The following is a 21,732-nucleotide window of genomic DNA, read 5'->3' as shown; positions in this document are numbered from 1 at the left end:
TAGCAACAGTCTACCACCATTCATTCCAGTAAACTCTGTCTAATTTTATGATAACAGCAATAACACAAAGCAGGATTTATTCTGTTTATGGATTGTGAGTAAACAAAATTTGTGAAGAAGTGAATTGTTTACCCATGTGAGGTGGATGAGCTTTTCCAGAAAAGCAGGATTTAGCACCCTCAAGGAGACCTTTTATTAAATGGAGCTAGAAATGTGTGTTCATTTCACTGGTTTGAAGAGAGCAAAGGCGTCATCATTAAACAGTTACTTTAGGGCACTAGGATTTTTGTATCGGGTTTTACTTAAACTTTGTACATACAACCAGTCCTCACAAGCAGTAATGGCAACATGATGATATTTATTAGACCATTCTGCACTGTAATCCCATAATAACACTTAGAGGAGAGCAAAGCCCTATTCTAGAAGTCAGGACATCTTAGTTTGCATGATATTCCACGGACAAGATACTTAAACTCATTTCATTCATCTATACAGAGGGAAGATGAGCCTTAACATCCCTTTCAATTCTAAAATAAAATTATTGATTCACTTTCTTTTTTTTCTGTGTTGTCTTCCAAGTTGTATTAGAAACACTTTTCTTTCAATAATGCCTCTTTTCCACCCTCCCCAAATATACACTTAATTCCCAAGAATTAAAACAAGATTTAAGTACACTATTCTCTTTCAAAACACATGGAGAAACCAAGACAATGCAAAAGCTGTTTTACAATTGTGGCAGAATCACTAAACAAATCATTTCCATGCCTAAATAACAGGAGGTTAGGCCAGACATCTCATTCCCACCTCCTCTTTTTCCATCCCCAAAATAGATGATTACTTGCTTATTTTGTCAAGTAGGTGTTAAAAAGTTTCTTGGACATTGGAAAAAACAACAACAAAAACAACAAAACAGTGATCCAGAGCAAAATTTGATTATATCTTTTACATTTAAAATTTTTTTTCTCATTAAGCTTTTGTTTTAATGGGTCTCAAAATTATGTGACAGATTTTTGGTCAAGTTGTTTCCATTAAAAAGTATTGATTTTAGGGGCGCCTGGGTGGCTCAGTCATTAAGCGTCTGCCTTCAGCTCAGGTCATGATCCCAGGGTCCTAGGATTGAGCCCCACATCGGGCTCCTTGCTCCACGGGAAGCCTGCTTCTCCCTCTCCCACTCCCCCTGCTTATATTCCCTCTCTCGCTGTGTCTCTCTCTGTCAAATAAATAAATAAAATCTTTTAAAAAAAGTATTGATTTTAAAATTAATAACTTAATGGGACACCTGGGTTGTTCAGTCAGTTAAGCACCTGCCTTCGGCTCAGGTCGTGATCCCAGGGTCCTGGGATCGAGTCCTGCATCAGGCTCCTTGCTCAGCAGGGAGACTGCTTCTCCCTCTGCCTGCCATTCCTTGTGTACACACTCTCTCTGACAAATAAATAAATAAAATCTTTAAAAAAATTAATAACTTAAAACTGCCACACACACACACACACATACACACACACACAAAACAAATGGTCCACAAACGTTCTCTTTTCCTGCTAAGGGTTTTACAATGTATTGTTATCATTAACCAGTTTTTACTATTAAACTTAAATGGCAAATTGACACAAACAGGTTTGAGACCATTCTTCCACCACTGATTAAGGCTGGGGTGGCAGGTCTCAGAGCCTCTGAGCTTTCTGGGCAGACTTGGTGATCTTGCCAGCTCCAACTGCCTTCTTGTCCACCACTTTGATGACACCCACAGAAACAGTCTGTCTCCTGTCACAAACGGCAAAATGGCCCTGAGGAGGATAGTCAGAGAAGCCCTCAAAACACATAGGCTTGCCAGAAACCATATCAATGATGGCAGCATCACCAGATTTCAGGAACGTGGGGCCACCTTCCACCTTTTTTCCAGAACTGTGTTCAATCTTCTCCTTCAGCTCAGCAAACATGCAACAATGTGAGCTGTGTGACAATCCAGTGCAGGTGCATATCCAGCACTGATTTGGCTGGATGGTTCAGGATAATCACCTGAGCTGTGAAGCCAGTGGCTTCTGTTGGCGGGTCATTTTCACTGTCACCAGCCACAGTGCCATGACGAACATCTTTGACAGATATGTTCTTGACATTGAAGCCCACACTGTCCCCAAGAATAGCCTCACTCAAAGCTTCATGGTGCGTTTCAGCAGATTTTACTTCAGTTATAACATTGACTGGAGCAAAAGTGACCACCATGCTTGGTTTAAGAACACCAATCTCTGAGATGCCTGGATGGCACAGTCCGTTGAGCATCTGGCTCTTGGTTTCAGCTCAGGTGATCTTAGGGGCATGAGATCAAGCCCCATGAGGCTCCACGCTCAACATGGAGTCTGCTTAGAATTCTCTCTCCCTCTCCCTCTGCCCCTCCTCTCTAAAATAAATCGATAAATCTTAAAAACAAACAAACGGAAAAAAAAAAACAGTCTCCACTCAGCCCACAGGAACAGTACCAATATGACGAATTTTGTAGTTGTCCTGGAGGGACAGACGCAAGGGCTTGTCAGTCGGATGAGCTGGTGGCAGAATGCAATCTGGGGTTTCAAGCAGCGTGGTTCCCCAGGAATTACCATTTTTACAGGTGACTTTCCATCTCTTGAACCAAGTCATGTTAGCACTTGGCTCCAGCATGTATACTGTCACCGTTCCAACCAGAAACTGGCACAAATGCTACTGTCTCAGGATTGGAGCCAATTTTCTTAACGTAGGTGTTGACTTCCTTACTGAGTTCCTCATATCTCTTCTGGCTGTAGGGTGGTTCAGTGGAATCCATTTTGTGAACACCGATGATTAGCTGTTTCACACCCAGTGTGTAAGCCAGAAGGGCTTGCTCGCAGGTCTGCGCATTCTTGAAGATACCTGCTTCAAATTCACCAACACCAGCAGTGACAATCAGGAGACCACAGTCAGCCTGAGATGTACCAGTAATCATGTTTTTGATGGAGTCTCTGTGTCCTAGGGCATCAACGAAGGGGGCGTCAGCAATGGTCACATAATAGTTGCTGGTCTTGAATTTCCACAGGGAGATATCAATGGTGATATCATGTTCACATTCAACTTTAAGTTTATCCAAGACCCAGGCATACTTGAAGGGGCCCTTTCCCATCTCAGCGACCTCCTTCTCAAGTTTTCCAATTGTTCTTTTGTCACTCCCACCACATTTGTAGATCAGATGAGCAGTAGTGGTAGACTTGCCTGAATCTACGCATCCATGACAGCAGTGTTGATATGAATCATCTCCTTTCCCATTTTGGTTTAGGTTTAGTGGTGGCTTTCATGACACCAGTGTTCTGGTGGCAAACCTGTTGTAAAAAAAAACAGATTACATCTTTTTAAAAACTTGTAAATCTATTTGGGGAACTTGGTATTCTGAGAAGAAATGAATGAAAAGGAAGACCCTGGATCTAAAACTCAAGTCAGGTTGACCTCAGATAGAATCCAATGTGACAAATGTTAAGTTATTGTTGGGACAAAGAAGGAGCATACCATGAAGAAACTAGCCACACAAACATGGCTCATCGCTTTTGTGCCCCTGGTGTAATTCAGGGTTCAATATTCAGCTCCTTAGAATTCCCATATTCTGCATCCCTAAATATGAGCTATATGCATATTTTTATGTTATACAGACACAGTGAAAAGACAAACTCACTGATTTAATTTTGTTTAGGTAAAATTTTCAACAAGACAAGGAATCATAATTCTCTACTCTTTGGACATGCACACAAATACCCCAAGATGGGTAGACTATTATGTCTTTGAACGTGTGGATTCTGCTTTACTCCCTTGTTTCCCAGCACTTACCACTATGCACATAGCACGTGATTAACAAACATGGGCTGCATACATAAAATAAAGTACTTGATATAGAGTTTCTTTAAGGTAGAGCAAGAATTGAACATTAACAAAACAATAAAATATTTCTAATTTACTCAGTATTCAGTGGTGCCAAGCACTTTACCTTTAATCCTTAAAATTCCTCTTTCAGGCATTATCATTCACATTTCACTGACAGGACATTTCTAAGAAGTAAATAGTCTACCATGATATAGGTAGACGTGGCCTGGCTCTCAACCCCCACCTGCCTTGCTGCACAGCCCCGTGCTCTCTCCCTTACAGCACACTTTCTCTCCTTACAGCTCTAACCGCATGTCATCCAACTTACATATGACTCTGAATACTATTATGAAAAAGCATGGAGAAAAATGTGTTTCTGCTTCACAGCTGGCTAATATCTTCCAACCAGATCTCCAACTAGTAATCACTTTGTCTTGTGGGTAAGTTGTTTTGTTTTGGTTTACCAAAATATTTTTCTGTCCAAGGGAAAAAATGTCTGAGAGGATATACATACATCAGTACAAGGGAATCTAATAAAAGGGACATGAAGTTTTCTAGGTAGCCTGTAAGCTAGCAAGGGAAATAATGGAAGGATCAGGTAGACCAGGAGAAAAGAATGGACACCCATCATGGTCCTCCAATTAAATTAAGTCTTCAAAACTCAAGCTCTTGAGCCAGAGGCCTAATCAGTGGAGGGCAGTGGACAAAGAAATTGCCTGGGTCCTAAAGCAAGATTCTCATGCAGCCTGGCCTCCTTCCTCGGATTGGTGTGTTGGTGAAGGAGGCCATGTAGTGACCAAATCCTCTGATTCTGGCTTGCTAATGCAGGGCTCCATCTGCCCCACATTTCAATTACTTGTGCTGGGAGAAGCTGAATAATCAAGTTAAGTCTCCCAGGATCACTAAACAAGAAAGATATGAAAAGAAGCAGCCCTCGTTTGACCAGGGTTCGATTTTCTTAAAGAATGTTCTTACAATCCTCATCATCAGAAGTAGGGCCTGATCCTTATTGGTTATACATTCTCCCAAAAATTAGTTAATTTATCATGTCATGTCAGTTTGACTCATTCACTCCAAGGGTTGCCACTGGGGATTGTCATTGACTCAAATTCTTCATTCATGGCATGGCAATGGGTGATTAACACCAGAACCTAACATTTGCCCTCTTAAAAATAGTACTTGAAGAACATAAACATTCTTGCTACTTGATCTTCTTTCTTCAGCTTCCAAGAGACGATCATAAATGAAATATGACTGATCCTCAACAATTCACTAGCTTAAGTTTTATATTTATAGCCACTATGCGTACACATGCATAACAAATGTCGTATCTGCATTTGTCATAAATACGCAATGAAAACATTTTCCAAGCGTTGTGCAAACTGTTCTATAAAAATTTTCACAATAAGCCTAGGACATGGTAATGGAAAAAAACCTGAGGCTCAAAGAGGCAAATGTGCCCAACATTGTATGGCTATCTTCTGAAGTAGGAAAACCTTATTTTTTGAACCACTCTTTTTGTTCTTATTATATACTGATATATATTGTCATTGTGTCTAGTCAAACCTTCAAATGCCAGCTCTTTAAAGCTGGAGAATCTGATGAAAGCAATTAACACTTTCCCCAGAAAAATCCGTACATCCACCATCATCATTCCCATGATTTCAGAGAGTTGGAAGGCCTTCTGTAGCCTGCCTATAGTCTTGAAGACCCATGTACCCTGTCGAGCCATGAGCCCCAGGCTCAGACCTGCTCACATGCTTTCCTACTCTCCTCCCTATCGTCAACAAGCTTCTGCCTTGCACACTTCTGGTTCTCAAAAAATACACTGACTTCAAAAGAGAAAGACACTTGCTGTGAACTTTGCAGTCCAAGAGACTATAAATGTGGTTTATCAGAGAGCTTGTTTTTCTTTTTTATTATCATATTCTTGAACACATAAAACCCATGAAAGAGATAACAGTAACTTGTGCTCTGAGCCTTGACTTTGGCGACCACTATTGGAACAGACACACTTCTTCATTGGACTGCATTTGTCTTACATCAAAGGCGCTGACGGCTCTAGGTCTGGATGTGTCTATGCCAATTGTTTCATGTTGGAGATATTTAGGGAAGCGTTAAAGTGGACATTAGCACTCTTTTTGGGAAGAAAAGATTCTTCTTTCTTGAATACTCTTATCCCATAAAAATAGCTTGGCAGACCAAAAGTTGAGACCATTCAACATGTGCTCTTTTGGTAAATACTAAAATTCAATTGAAAGGTTTTAATCTTGGTATGAAGTTCACATATTATTATTTTACTTTATGTTTCCTTCTAAAAACATTTTAAAGTCTGAACATGCCTTTTATTTTGGGATCTGTCATAGAAATAGCTATAAATCCAAAGTCCAAGCCTCTGCTCCATCCTTTGTGCTTAATTCTGAACTTTATCACCCTTTGTCTAGGTTCTTAGAACGACTTCCTGTCTCAGAACCCCCTATTCAGCCTGGTAGGTGTTGACTGACACCGGCTTTTTTCCTAATAATTAAATCTAATCATGTCATTTGCTTACTTTAAAACCTTTCTTGCCTCCTATTGCTTATAACATTAGACCACTTTTCTTATTTTAGCTCCAAAGGCCCTTTCACCATACTTCTGGCCTTGTATTCCTTTGCTAACACCATCTAAACTCTTGTCCCCTTTGTTTGAGCCACCAACACAACTCTAAATTCCAGTTTACTAAAGTTGCCACCATTTTCTAAGCACAATAAGACCTACCACAATAATAAGGATGCTACCTCTTCTGGAAGGTCCTTTCTTACATTCACCACCTGGAAACACCTACTCACCTTTTAAGACTCAATTCAAGTATCATCTCTTCTAAGAAGGCTTTCATGAACTCTTCATGTAGTTATTTTATCCTTTTAACTTCAGTTCCATTTTATTTTATAACTCTGTTAAAGCTGATACCACTGAAATTTGCAAGTGTGATGCCTATATTTTCAATAAGACTATAAGGTCTTCAAAAACAAAAATAAATTTTATTGTCTTTACATACCCAGCACCAGGCCAGTAATTGGTGTAGCTCATTAGCTCAGAAATTGTTTAAATAATCAATGAATTATAAAGTGGAGTGAATCTGAGCACAAAGTTTTGCTCTAATTACTAATCAGTGTGTTAACTAGAAGTAAATAAATTTGAGTAGAAAGTGTCAGACATTTCTAACTAGTATTTTATTGAATTATAATTGACATACAATATTATGTTAGTTTCAGGTATACAACATAGTCATTTAATGTTTTTATACATTATGAAATGATTGTCACAATAGTTCTAGGTACCCTGTCACTATACAAAATTATTCAAATATTATTGACTTTATTCCCTATGCTGTAATTTACATCCCTGCTATTTATTTATTTTATAACTGGAAGTTTGTGGCTCTTAATCTCCTTCACCTATTTTATCTGTCCACACTCACATCCTCTTTGGCAAGCACTAGATTGTTTTCTGTATCTATGAGTCCCTTTCTGTTTTGTTTTTTTTTGTTTGTTTGTTTGTTTGGTTTTTAGATTCCACATATAAGTAAATCATAAGATATTTATCTTTCTCTGTCATACTTATTTCACTTAGCATAATACAATTTAATTCCATCCATGTTGTCACAGATGGCAAGATTCCACTCTGTATTATGACCAATATCCCTTTGTATGTATATGAACTTCCAATATTGTGTTGAATAAAAGCAGAAATAGTAGGCATCCTCACCTTGTTCCTAATCCTAGAGGAAACACTTTCAGCTTTTCAACATTAAGTAAGATGTTAGCTGTGGGTTTGTCATATATGACCTTTATTATTTTGAAGTGTGTTCCCTCTCTTGACTTTTTTGGACTTCAAATCATAAACAGATGTTGAATTTTGTCAAACGCTTTTTCTGCCTCTATCAAGATGATCATAGGAATTTTATCCTTCACTTTGTTAATGGGGTGTATCATGTTGATTGATTTGTGATGTCAAACCATCTTTGAATCCCTAGAATGGATTCCCCTTGGTCATGGTATATGATCTTTTTAATGTGTTGTTCAATTTAGTTTGCTAGTATTTTGTTGAAGATTTTTGCATCTCTGTTTATCAGGGATATTGATCTGGAATTTTCCTTTTTTGTAGTGTCTTTGGCTGGTCTTGGTATCAGGGTCTTGCTGACCTCATAAAATAAGTTCAGAAGTGTTCTCTCATCTTCAATTTTTTGGGATAATTTGAGGAGGGTAGATTTTAACCCCTTTTTAAATGTGTGATAGAATTCACCTCTGAAGCCATCTGAAAGTGGACTTCTGTTTGTTGGGACTTTTTGATTACTGATTCAATTTCATCACTAGTAATTGGTTTATTGAGATTTTCTAATTCTTCATGATTTCAGTCTTGGAAGATTACACACTTCTAGGAAATTATCCCTTTTTTCTAAGTTGTCTAATTTGTTGGCATGTAACTATTTATAGTATTATCTGATGATCCTTTATATTGCTATAATATTGGCCGTAATTTCTCTTCTTTGATATTTGACTTTATTTATTTGGGCCATCTCTCTTTTTTTCTTGATGAGTCTGGCTAAAGTTTTGTTAATTTTGTTTGTCTTTTCAAAGAATCAGCTCTTAACTTCATTGACCTTTTATATTGTGTCTATTTTATTTATTTCCACTCTGATCTTTATTATTTCCTAACTTCTAACTTTGGACTTTGTTTGTTCTTCTTTTTCTAGTTCCCTCAGATATAAGATTAAATTATTTACTTGAGATTTTTCTTATTTCTTGAGTCAAGCCTGTATTGCTCTGAACTTCCCTGTTAGGACTGCTTTTGTTGCATCCCAAAGATTTTAGAAGCTTGTGTCTCCATTTTCATTTGTCTGAAAATAATTTTTGATTTTTCCTTTGATTTTTTTTTGTTGACCCATTGTTTAATAATATGTTGCTGTCTCCACATTTTTGTGTATTTTTTTTCAGTTTCTTCTTGTAACTGATCTTTATTTTCCTACCATTGTGGGTGGAAAACATATTTGAAATTATTTCAATCTTCTTGAGTTTCTTGACACTTATTCTTTGGCCTGACATGTGATCTGTCCTGGAGAACGTTCCATGTGTAGTTGAAAAAATGTATATTCTGCCATCTGGTTGAATGTTCTGTATATATTAAGTCCATCGGGTCTAATAGGTTGTTAAAAGCCAATGTTTCCATATTGATTTTATATTTGGATAATCTATTCATTGATGTAAGTGGGATATTAAAGTTCCCTACTATTATTGTTGTCTAATTCTCCCTTTATTTCTGTTAATATTTGCTTTATATATTTAGGAGGCGGAGCAAGATGGCAGACGAGTAGGAGACCTGGATTTCATATGCTCTCAGGAATTCAGCTGAATGGGGATCAAACCATTCTGAACACCTACGAACTCAACAGGAGATCAAAGAAGAGAGTAGCAACAACTCTCTGAACAGAGAAGCGGCCACTTTCTGGGAGGTAGGATGTGCGGAGAAGTGAATCCGAGGCGATATTCGGGAGGATAGATGGCGGGGGAGGGGGCCTCCGTCGGCCGCTTCTGGCAAGTGATAGAGCCGCGAGCACAAAATCGGAACTTTTAGAAGTCGGCTCCGCTGAGGGATGTCGCTGCAGTGGCTAAGTGGGGGGTGGAACCCTCGCGGGACAGTGTGGTCTCAGGACCCTCGGGGTCACAGAAAGACCGGGGCTGCCTGAGTGTGGCAGGGCTCCCAGGTATCGGAGCTGGAAAGCTGGCTGCAGGGACAGAGCCGAGGCGCGGGCTCTCAGCTCGGGGTTGCCATAAACTGTGATCCACGGGCCAGTCAGGCCACTGCTCCTCCAGCAGGGACCCAACAAGCAGCAGAGCCAGGGAGACTCCCCTTCCACCACCGGGAGGAGCGGCGCGGGAGTGCAGGATCTGCTGGGTTTGGAGACTCCACACGGGGTCAGGTGCCAGAGATAGAAATGCTTGGTCACGGGCAGGGTGAGTACAGAGTGCGGGCAGAAACCGGGGAAAAGGGAGTGATTGCTTTTCTCTGGGGGCACACTGAAGAGTGGGGCCCCAAGTTCTCGGCTCCTCCAGGAGGAGATTGGGAGGCCACCATTTTCACTCTCATCCACCAGAGCTGTACCGAGAGCTTGCAGGGAACAAAAGCTCCCGAGAGCAAACCAAAGCAGATTGCTTAGCCCGGACTCACCAGGGCAGGGCAATTCAGCCTCCGGCAAAGACATTTGGGAACCATGGCAATAGGCCCCTCCCCCAGAAGATCAGCATGAACAGCCAACAAGCCAAGACCAAGTTGACCAATCAAGGAGAACAGCAGAACTCAAGCGCTAGGGGAATACTGCACAAAGAATTCATGGCTTTTTTACCATGATTCCTTAGTTTTTCAAAGTTAATTTTTTTAACTTTTTTTTAATTTTTCTTTTTCCCTTTTTTCAACCAACATCTTATCAATCCCTTTAAAAAAAAAACATTTTTATTTTTCATTTTTAGAGCCATATTCTATCCCTTCATAGTAGTTACCCTTATTTTTGGCATATATATATAAGTTATACGCCCTTTAAAAATTTTGAGCTATAGTTTCTTCTAACACATCAAAATATACCCTAAATCTCTAGTGTATGGCTTTGTTCTAGTCTCCTGCCTGACCACATTCTCTACCTTTTTTTTTTTAAATCTTGTTTCTTTTTTCAAACAAATTCTTATCAATTCCTTTTATAAAATCTTTTATACTTTTCATCTTTACAGTCATCTTCCATCCTTTCATTGTATCAACCCTTATTTTGTACATATATAAGTCTTTCTTCCTTTACAAATTTAGGAGGCACTATCTTCTAACAGACGAAAATACACCCAAAGTGTACTGTGTGGCACTGATCTATGCACTAGCCTGATCATATCTGATCATATTCTGGTTTTTTTTTTGTTTTGTTCTGTTTTGGTTTGTTTTTATCTTTTTCTTTTTTTTTTTCCCCTCTTTCTTTTTTCTCTCCTTCCCTTTCTCTTCCCCTGGTTTCAGGTCTTTCCTGATTTGTTTAGAGTATATTGTCTGGGGACGTTATTAACCTATAGCATTTTGTTCTCTCCTTCATCTATTCTCCTCTGGACAAAATGACAAGACAAAAGAAATCACCTCAGAAAAAAAAAACATGAGATAATACCATCTGCGAGGGACCTACTCAATACGGACATTAGTATGATGTCGGATCTAGAGTTCTGAATCATGATTTTAAAGATACTAGCTGGGCTTGTAAAAAGCATGGAAGTTATTAGAGACACCCTTATTGGAGAAATAAAAGAACTAAAATCTAACCAAGTCAAAATCAAAAAGGCTATTAAGGTGCAATCAAAAATGGGGGCACTAACTGCTAGGATAAATGAGGCAGAAGAGAGAATCAGTGATATAGAAGACCAAATGATGGAAAATAAAGAAGCTGAGAAAAAGAGAGAGAAACAACTACTGGATCACGAGGGCAGAATTCGAGAGATAAGCAATACCATAAGATGAAACAGCATTAGAATAATTGGGATCCCAGAAGAAGAAGAAAGAGAGAGAGGGGCAGAAGGTATATTGGAGCAAATAATAGCAGAGAACTTCCTTAATGTGGGGAAGGAAACAGGCATCAAATTCCAGGAGGCACAGAGAACCCCTCTCAAAATCAATAAAAATAGGTCAACACCCCGACATCTAATAGTAAAACTTACGAGTCTCAGAGACAAAGAGAAAATCTTGAAAGCAGCTCGGGAGAAGAGATATGTAACCTATAATGGTGGAAACATTAGATTGGAAACACACCTATCCACAGAGACCTGGCAGGCCAGAAAGGACTGGCATGATATCTTCAGAGCACTAAACGAGAAAAATATGCAGCCAAGAATACTATATCCAGCTAGGCTGTCATTGAAAACTGAAGGAGAGATAAAAAGGTTCCAGGACAAACAAAAACTAAAGAAATTTGCAAACACGAAACCAGCGCTCCAAGAAATATTGAAAGGGCTCCTCTAAGCAAAGAGAGAGCCTAAAAGCAGCATAGGCGAGAAAGGAACACAGACAATATGCACTAACAGTCACCTTACAGGCAATACAATAGCACTAAATTCATATCTTTCAATAGTTACCCTGAATGTAAATGGTCTAAATGCCCCAATCAAAAGACACAGGCTATCAGGTTGGATTAAAAAACAAGACCAATCAATATGCTGTCTGCAAGAGACTCATTTTAGACCCAAAGACACCCCCACATTGAAAGTGAAGGGGTGGAAAACCATTTACCATGCTAATGGACACTAAAAGAAAGCTGGGGTGACAATCCTTATATCAGACAAATTAGATTTTAAAACAAAGACTGTAATAAGAGATGAGGAAGGACACTATATCCTACTTAAAGGGTCTATCCAACAAGAAGATCTAACAATTGTAAATATCTATGCCCCGAACATGGGAGCAGCCAATTATATAAGGCAATTAATAACAAAAGCAAAAAAACACACTGACAACAATACAATAATAGTGGGGGACTTTAACATCCCCCTGACTGAAATGGACAGATCATCTAAGCAAAAGACCAACAAGGAAATAAAGACACTAAATGACACACTGGACCAAATGGACTTCACAGACATATTCAGAACATTCCATCCCAAAGCAACGGAATACACATTCTTCTCTAGTGCCCATGGAACATTCTCCAGAATAGATCACATCCTACGTCACAAATCAGGTCTCAACTGCTACCCAAAGACTGGGATTATTCCCTGCATATTTTCTGAGCACGATGCTTTGAAACTAGAACTCAATCACAAGATGAAAGTCGGAAAGAACTCAAATACATGGAGGCTAAAGAGCATCCTACTAAAGAATAAATGGTTCAACCAGGAAATTAAAGAAGAATTAAAAACATTCATGGAAACCAATGAAAATGAAAACACAACTGTTCAAAATCTTTGAGATGCAGCAAAGGCAGTCCTAAGAGGTAAATATATAGCAATACAAGCCTTTCTCAAGAAACAAGAAAGATCTTAAATAAACAACCTAACCCTACACCTAAAGGAGCTAAAGAAAAAACAGCAAATAAAGCCTAAACCCAGCAGGAAAAGAGAAATAAGAAAGATCAGAGCAGAAATCAATGAAATAGAAAACAAAAGAACAGTAGAAAGACCAACAAAACTAGGAGCTGGCTCTTTGAAAGAATTAACAAGATTGATAAAGCCCTGGCCAGACTTATCCAAAAGAAAAGAGAAATGACCCAAATCAACAAAATCATGAATGAAAGTGGAGAGATCACAACCAACACCAAAGAAATACAAACAATTCTAAGAACATATTATGAGCAACTCTATGCCAGCAAACTAGATAACCTGGAAGAAATGGGTGCATTCCTAGAGATGTATCAACTACCAAAATTGAACCAAGAAGAAATAGAAAACCTGAACAGACCTATAACCCCTAGGGAATTGAAGCAGTCATCAAAAATCTCCCAACACACAAAAGCCCAGGGCCAGATGGCTTCCCGGGGTATTCTACCAAACATTTAAAGAAGAATTAATACCTATTCTCCTGAAACTGTTCCAAAAAATAGAAATGGAAGGAAAACTTCCAAATTCATTTTATGAGGCCAGCATTACCTGATCCCAAAACCAGGCAAAGACCCATCAAAAAGGAGAATTACAGACCAATATCCTTGATGAACATGGATGCAAAAATTCTCACCAAAATACCAGCCAATAGGATCCAACAGTACATTGAAAGGATTATTCACCATGACCAAGTGGGATTTATCCCTGGGCTGCAAGCCTGGTTCAACATCCACAAATCAATCAATGTGATACAATACATTAACAAAAGAGAGTACAAGAATCATATGATCCTCTCAATAGATGCAGAAAAAGCATTTGACAAAGGACAGCATCCTTTCTTGATCAAAACTCTTCAGAGTATAGGGATAGAGGGCACATACCTCAATATCATAAAAGTCATCTATGAAAAACCTACAGCAAATATCATTCTCAATGGGGAAAAGCTGAGAACTTTTCCCCTAAGGTCAGGAACACGGCAGGGATGTCCACTCTCACCACTGCTATTCAACATAGTATTAGAAGTCCTAGCCACAACAATCAGACAACAAAAAGAAATCAAAGGCATCCAAATCGGCAAGGAGGAAGTAAAACTCTCACTCTTTGCAGATGATATGATACTTTATGTGGAAAACCCAAAAGACTCCACCCCAAAACTGCTAGAACTCATACAGAAATTCAGTAAAGTGGTAAAATCAATGCACAGAAATCAGTGGCATTCCTATACACCAACAACAAGACAGAAGAGAGACAGATTAAAGAGTCAATCCCATTTACAATTGCACCCAAAACCATAAGATACCTAGGAATAAATTTAACCAAAGAGGCAAAGGATCTGTACTCAGAAAACTATAAAATACTCATGAAAGAAATTGAGGAAGACACAAAGAAATGGAAAAATGTTCCATGCTCATGGATTGGAAGAACAAACATTGTGAAGATGTCAATGCTGCCTAGAGCAATCTACACATTCAGTGCAATCCCCATCAAAATACCAACCACTTTTTTCAAAGAAATGGAACAAATATCCTAAAATTTGTATGGAACCAGAAGAGACCCCGAATAGCCAGAAGAATGTTGAAAAAGAAAAGCAAAGCTGGCGGCACCACAATTCCGGACTTCCAGCTCTATTACAAAGCTGTCATCATCAAGACAGTATGGTACTGGCACAAAAACAGACACAAAGATCAGTGGAACAGAATAGAGAGCCCAGAAATGGACCCTCAACTCTATGGTCAACTAATCTTTGACAAAGCAGGAAAGAATGTCCAATGGAAAAAAGACAGTCTCTTCAATAAATGGTGTTGGGAAAATTGGACAGCCACATGCAGAAGAATGAAACTGGACCATTTCCTCACACCACACACAAAAACAGACTCCAAATGGTTGAAAGACCTAAACGTGAGACAGGAGTCCATCAACATCCTAAAGGAGAACACGGGCAGCAACCTCTTCAACCTCAGCCGCAGCAACTTCTTCCTAGAAACATTGCCAAAGGCAAGGGAAGCAAGAGCAAAGATGAACTATTGGGATTTCATCACGATAAAAAGCTTTTGCACAGCAAAAGAAACAGTCTACAAAACCAAAAGACAACCGACAAAATGGGAGAAAATATTTGCAAATGACATATCAGATAAAGGGCTAGTATCCAAAATCTATAAAGAACTTATCCAACTCAACACCCAAAGAACCAATAATCCAATCAAGAAATGGGCAGAAGACATGAACAGACATTTTTCCAAAGAAGACATCCAAATGGCCAACAGACACATGAAAAAGTGCTCAACATTGCTCGGCATCGGGAAATCCAAATCAAAACCTCAATGAGATACCACCTCACACCCGTCAGAATGGCTAAAATTAACAAGTCAGGAAACGACAGATGTTGGCGGGGATGTGGAGAAAGGGGAACCCTCCTACACTGTTGGTGGGAATGCAAGCTGGTGCAACCCCTCTGGAAAACAGTATGGTGGTTCCTCAAACAGTTGAAAATAGAGCTACCATACAATCCAGCAATTGCACTACTGGGTATTTACCACAAAGATACAAATGTAGGGTTCCAAAGGGGTACATGCACCCCAGTCTTTATAGCAGCAATGTCCACAATAGCCAAACTGTGGAAAGAGCCAAGATGTCCATCGACAGATGAATGGATAAAGATGTAGTATATATACACAATGGAATATTATGCAGCCATCAAAAGGAATGAGATCTTGCCATTTGCAATGATGTGGATGGAACTAGAGGGCGTTATGCTGAGTGAAATAAGTCAATCAGAGAAAGACATGTATCATATGACCTCACTGATATGAGGAATTCTTAATCTCAGGAAACAAACTGAGGGTTGCTGGAGTGGTGGGAGTGTGGGAGGGATGGTGTGGCTGGGTGATAGACATTGGGGAGGGTATGTGCTATGGTGAGTGCTTTGAATTGTGCAACTCTGTTGAATCTCAGATCTGTACCTCTGAAACAAATAATGCAATATTTGTTAAGAAAAAAAAAAGAAGAAGATAGCAGGAGGGGAAGAATGAAGGGGGTCAATCGGAAGGGGAGACGAACCATGAGAGATGATGGACTCTGAAAAACAAACCAAGGGTCGAGGGGAGGGGGGTGGGGGGATGGGTTAGCCTGGTGATAGGTATTAAAGAGGGCACGTTCTGCGTGGAGCACTGGGTGTTATGCACAAACAATGAATCATGGAACACTACATCAAAAACTAATGATGTCAAAGAAGAAGATACCAGGAGGAAAAGAATGAAGGGGGGTAAATCGGAGGGGGAGATGAACCATGAGAGACAATGGACTCTGAGAAATGGACTGGGGGTTCTAGAGGGGAGGGGGGTGGGGGAAATCTATTTGCTTTATATATTTATATGCTCCTATTGGGTGCATAACTATTTACAAATGTGATATCCTTTTGCTGGATTGACCTCTTTATCACTATGTAATGCTCTTCTTTGTCTTTTGTTTTGGTTTTGTTTTACAAGACTCTTCTTGTGTATATCAGAAATACCCAACAAAAAAACAGAACCCTGGACTGAGGTAAAATTTCTTCGAATAAACATAAATTTCTTAGGACAGAAACTAAGGGAGTAAAGAAGAGAAGATTCAGATACAAATGGTGAAGGGCACAAGACAGATATCAGAAAATACTGGAAACCTGGCTATATGGAGAAACCATATTTACTAATACTCTGCACCAACAACAAGGATAGAGGGGTACAAAAGAGCCAAATACTAGAAAAATCTGGCTTAATCTACTTCTACCCCTACATAGGAATCTCTTCTTTGAAGTATAGAAATCCCCAACTCACTTCAATATGAACAACAGAAAAGAATTGTAACCACTCCCATATTAAGTAAATATGTAAAATAAATAATATTAAATAAATACATAAATAGCAGAGAAAGAAAAATATATATAATATGAAGACTCACAAGAAAAATACATCCATAAAGCAGAGTTTTCATATTTTATACATTATGTTACATATTTTCATATTAGTGTAACCTAATTTTTCAAAGAAAATAAAAGAATTAATTAAATGGCAAAAGCTATTAAAGAACAAAATAATTCACAGTCAAGAAAACTCAGAAATGTGACAGCTAAAAAACAGGAAGATGAGAAATGAGAACAAAAAGACCACATAAAAAAATTAGAAATAAAAGTAATAGGTTTAGAATGAAGACTCAATGGAAAATAACGTAAGAGTAAATAGACAACTCAGGAGGCAATGTTCAGAAAATAGAAGATAGAAAAAAGAAAAAAAGAGCTTAAAAAACTTAGTAAAGAGATTAAAAATAATTTGAGAGCTAGACATAGGACAAAGAAGACCTAGCATGAGTATAATTGGAGGTCCTGATGAAGAAAATCAAAACCATGGAGTGGGCAAACACTAAAAACTATAATCCAAGAAAACTTTCTTATTTATAAGAAATTTGGATCCGTATATTGAAATGTACAATGTGTACCTAGGAACTGATGCATGATAGTCATATCTTAATACAGAATACAAAACTAGATATTTTTATCATATTAGGAAAAATTATTTAATTATGATAACCATCTTTGATATTAGGTACACTATTTAACTTAAAATTTATCAAAAATTCTAGAAACTAATTTGCCTATATGAACTCAGTGCCATATAATTTAGTACCTCTTGAATAAGTAATTACCCTGTCATCATCTATCCTAACAAAATAGTCATGTCTGTCATTGTGATAATAATGGCAAATCACACTGGCCTGAAGATATATATTGGCAGTTATCTGTATCTTTAATTAAAATCGCAGTTCAATAAAGCATTACTTACATTGTAAATAATGATGGAGGAGGGAGGAAAGATAATCAAAGTTTTGTCAATGTTGAGAGCCACTCACCGTGTGCAGTTCATTCAATGTATAAACAAAATATGAAATTTAAAGATAAATTTGCCCAAGATAAAACAGCCAGATTGTACCAGGTTTCAAATGCAAGTTTAATCTTTAATTTTCCAATCCATGTTTTGTTCTACTATATCATGCATAAAATTAAAGTTATTCATTTTATTGCAGACTAAATATCATAATGTGGGAAATTAGAAAATCATAGTTCTTAATGGAGTATGATATTCATGGCCCTTAAGTATAAATAATAGAGCCTCTAATGCAAAAGACAATTTTAAAAATCATGATAATTAGTCATTCAGTGTAGTAAAGAATACTATAATGTTATGGGTTTATCAAAATCTACATGTTATCTTTCTGGGCTCACAGTTACCTTACAGTTAGGTATGGCCAAGTGCCTGATTTCAAGCCAATGCAATGTAACAGAAATAATCTGTACTACTTCTCAGCTGGGCTATAAAAACCTCCTGTAAGAAAAGGGAACCCTCCTACACTATAGGTGGGAATGCAAGCTGGAACAGCCACTCTGGAAAACAGTATGGAGGTTCCTCAAAAAGTTGAAAATAGGACGCCTGGGTGGCTCAGTTGGTTAAGTGACTGCCTTCAGCTCAGGTCATGATCCTGGAGTTCCAGGATCGAGTCCTGCATGGAGTCCCGCATTGGGCTCCCTGCTCAGCAGGGAGTCTGCTTCTCCCTCTCCTACTCCCCCCTCTTGTGCTCTCTCTCTCTCTCTCAAATAAATAAAATCTTTGAAAATAAATAAATAAAATTAAAAAAAAAGTTGAAAATAGAGCTACCATACGACCCAGCAATTGCACTCCTGGGTATTTACCCCAAAGATACAAATGTAGTGATCCAACGGGGTATGTGCACCCCAATGTTTATAGCAGCAATGTCCACAATAGCCAAACTATGGAAAGAGCCAAGATGTCCATCAACAGATGAATGGGTAAAGATGATGTGGTATATACGTATATATATATATATATATATATATATATACACACACATATACACAATGGAATATTAGGCAGCCATCAAAAGGAATGAAATCTTGCCATTTGCAATGATGTGGATGGAACTGGAGGGTATTATGCTGAGCAAAATAAGTCAATCAGAGAAAGACATGTATCATATGACCTCACTGATATGAGGAATTCTTAATCTCAGGAAACAAACTGAGGGTTGCTGGAGTGGTGGGGGGTGGGAGGGATGGGGTGGCTGGGTGATAGACATTGGGGAGGGTATGTGCTATGGTGAGCGCTGTGAATTGTGTTAGACTGTTGAATCACAGACCTGCACCTCTGAAACAAATAATACATTATATGTTAAAAAAAAAAGAAGATGGTAGGAAGGGAAAAATGAAGGGGGGGGAATCAGAGGGGGAGACAAATCATGAGAGACTATGGACTCTGAGAAACAAACTAAGGGTTCTAGAAGGGAGGGGGGTGGGGGGATGGGTTAGCCTGGTGACGGGTATTAAAGAGGGCACATATTGAATGGAGCACTGGGTGTTATATGCAAACAACGAATCATGGAACACTACATCAAAAACTAATGAAGTAATATATGGTGATTAACATAACATAAAAAAAAACTCTTGTAAAGTGTATTCTAAGAAGGAAGAAAATATTCTTGGAGCAGATGAGACCAAACTTTGCTTGCTTTTGATTCTTAGGATGAATACAGATAATAAGGGAAAAAAAAAATGAAAAAAAACAAACCCTCCCATAAACAAGTATCTATTCTTCCTTCCCTATCTGCTGGCTAGATGTCAGTGCCTTGAAAACTGTATATTTAAAACAAGAATATTGTTAGTGTGGATTGCTAGATCACTTTATAAAACATAACCTTCAGTCCCTTCTAACTATTGGATTTTACATGAGCAAGAAACAAACATCTTGTTGGATTAAGTCACTTATATTTCAAAGTTTACATGCTACTATAATTACTGTTATCTTAAAGAGAAATTTCAATAAGAGTAGGCAGTAACCAAAAATATAAAATCTGTGTTACTGGCAGAAGAAAACTAGGAAACTAATATCAGAGGCTGGAATTATGAATTGTCAAGTTAGGCAGTGAGAAAATATTCAGTTATAATGATGCTGATGGTATTTGGAGAGGCAAACACACCTTCTAGCCTGCGGCTCTGGGAAAAAGAGACTGGAAAACGGAATTATATTAGCATGCATTAGATATTAGTAGCTTTATTTGGTAAGCTATTAGAAGACAAAATGACCACAGAAAAGACTTGCAACTAATTCAGCCATCTAATAAATAATTGTCAATCTTTGCATATTAAAAGATTAAAGCAGGAGCGCCTGGCTGGCTGAGCTGGTAGAGCATGCTCTGGGTCAAGTCCCACACTGGGCAAAAGAGCTTACTTAAAAATAAATAAATAAATATAAATAAAAGATTAAAATAAAGCATTAAATATTTTAAAAATATAGAGAGAATGAATAGAATGTGTGTGTGTGTGTGTGCGTGTGTGTGTGTGTGTGTACGTAGGAATACTCTAAAATATATTTTAGATCTGGCTGTACACATAAAAATGAAAGGGAATAAGGAATCACCCAGAAATGTTAGTCTTTGAAAAGCTGGAAATGCTTATCCCAAACATTAAAGAATAAGATTTTTTTAATTGAATAATTAAAGATCTGAAGATATGACTACATGACAAAGTTTAGATTGAGCCAGACCCTTAACCCAAGGCTGATGGCCATAAAGTAAATGTCATTGACTTGAGGAAAAAAAAATTGTGATGAAAAAGAAAAGAAATAAATCAGATATAAGAATAATGTCTAATAAAAAATTGTAGGTGTGGCAATTGGCACATTGAACTAAGTGTAAGCAAAGAGATGAAAGTCTTAGTAATTTTAAAGGGAATTATATTACCAAAATAACTATGAGTTAAAAGTCTTTGGCTGATTAGATCTCTATTTATTTGTTTATTAGTTTATTGATGTGGCTTTAAAAAAAAAAACCTACCCTGAAATTCTTTGAAGTTTAGGAGGTAATGTTTATTTATACATATTACCTATATGATAAAATCTTGATAAATAATTTTGAACCTCTTGTTGGCCAAATATGTATCACACTATATTTTACATAAATCTAGGTAAATGATGTTTATTTGTGAATTTGTATCTTTAATTCTTTCTTCCTCTGCCCCCCCACCTGCAAGACATAAACATTGCTAGACATAAAGAGAATATTCATGATTGGAGTAATATTACTATTGGATTTGTTTTCTTCTCTTGGTGAGGTTTGGAGTTTAAGCCTAGACATAGGCTCCTTTCCTTCTCTGAATGATCATTCCTTTTTTTTTTTAAGATTTTATTTATTTATTTAACAGAGAGAGAGCACAAGCAGGGGGAGCAGGAAAGGGAGAAGCAAGCTCCCCACTGAGCAGGGAGCCCAAAGCAGGGCCGATTCCAGGACCCTGAGACCATGACCTGAGCTGAAGGCAGACACTTAACCATCTGATCCACCCAGATACCGCTGAATGATCGTTTCTGGTAAACTAACAAAAATAGAAAATATATTTTTATTTATTTTTTAAAAGCCCTTGGCTGAGCGTTAAAACAACTCTTAAGCCACCAAACTCATACAGATGGGAACTACTCAGCAAAAAAAACTCTAGAGCCCTCAACACCCACTACAAATGTGGCCATGTCCCATAATGGACCAGCAAGAACCTCCCAGAGATGGCAGAACCAGAGACCACAGAGGACAAGGAAGTTCCTCTCTGAGAGCAATCGAGGTCTAATCAAAGAACGTCCCTCACTGCCAGGACTTCATAACAGCTGTCCAAAAGGATTTCATCATTACTGTGGACCAGTGATTGCTATGTATAATGCAATTTTCTATTTTCTGAATGAGACATTTATTACAGTCATCC

At 38.1% G+C, this 21,732-nt stretch overlaps 1 pseudogene; it reads right to left on the bottom strand.

Moving 5' to 3' along the window:
* Window positions 1–142: 142 nt before the first annotated feature.
* The window catches only part of LOC112838266 (elongation factor 1-alpha 1-like), a 141,309-nt pseudogene continuing 119,719 nt past the window's right edge, over window positions 143–21,732 (bottom strand).

The sequence above is a fragment of the Callorhinus ursinus genome, unplaced genomic scaffold (genome assembly GCF_003265705.2).
Source record: "Callorhinus ursinus isolate GAN/ISIS: 27379988/994484 unplaced genomic scaffold, GSC_fseal_2.0 scaffold26, whole genome shotgun sequence".
Taxonomy (NCBI): domain Eukaryota; kingdom Metazoa; phylum Chordata; class Mammalia; order Carnivora; family Otariidae; genus Callorhinus; species Callorhinus ursinus.
Note: the sequence above shows the minus strand (reverse complement) of the source record. Positions and strands in the feature narration are given on the sequence as shown.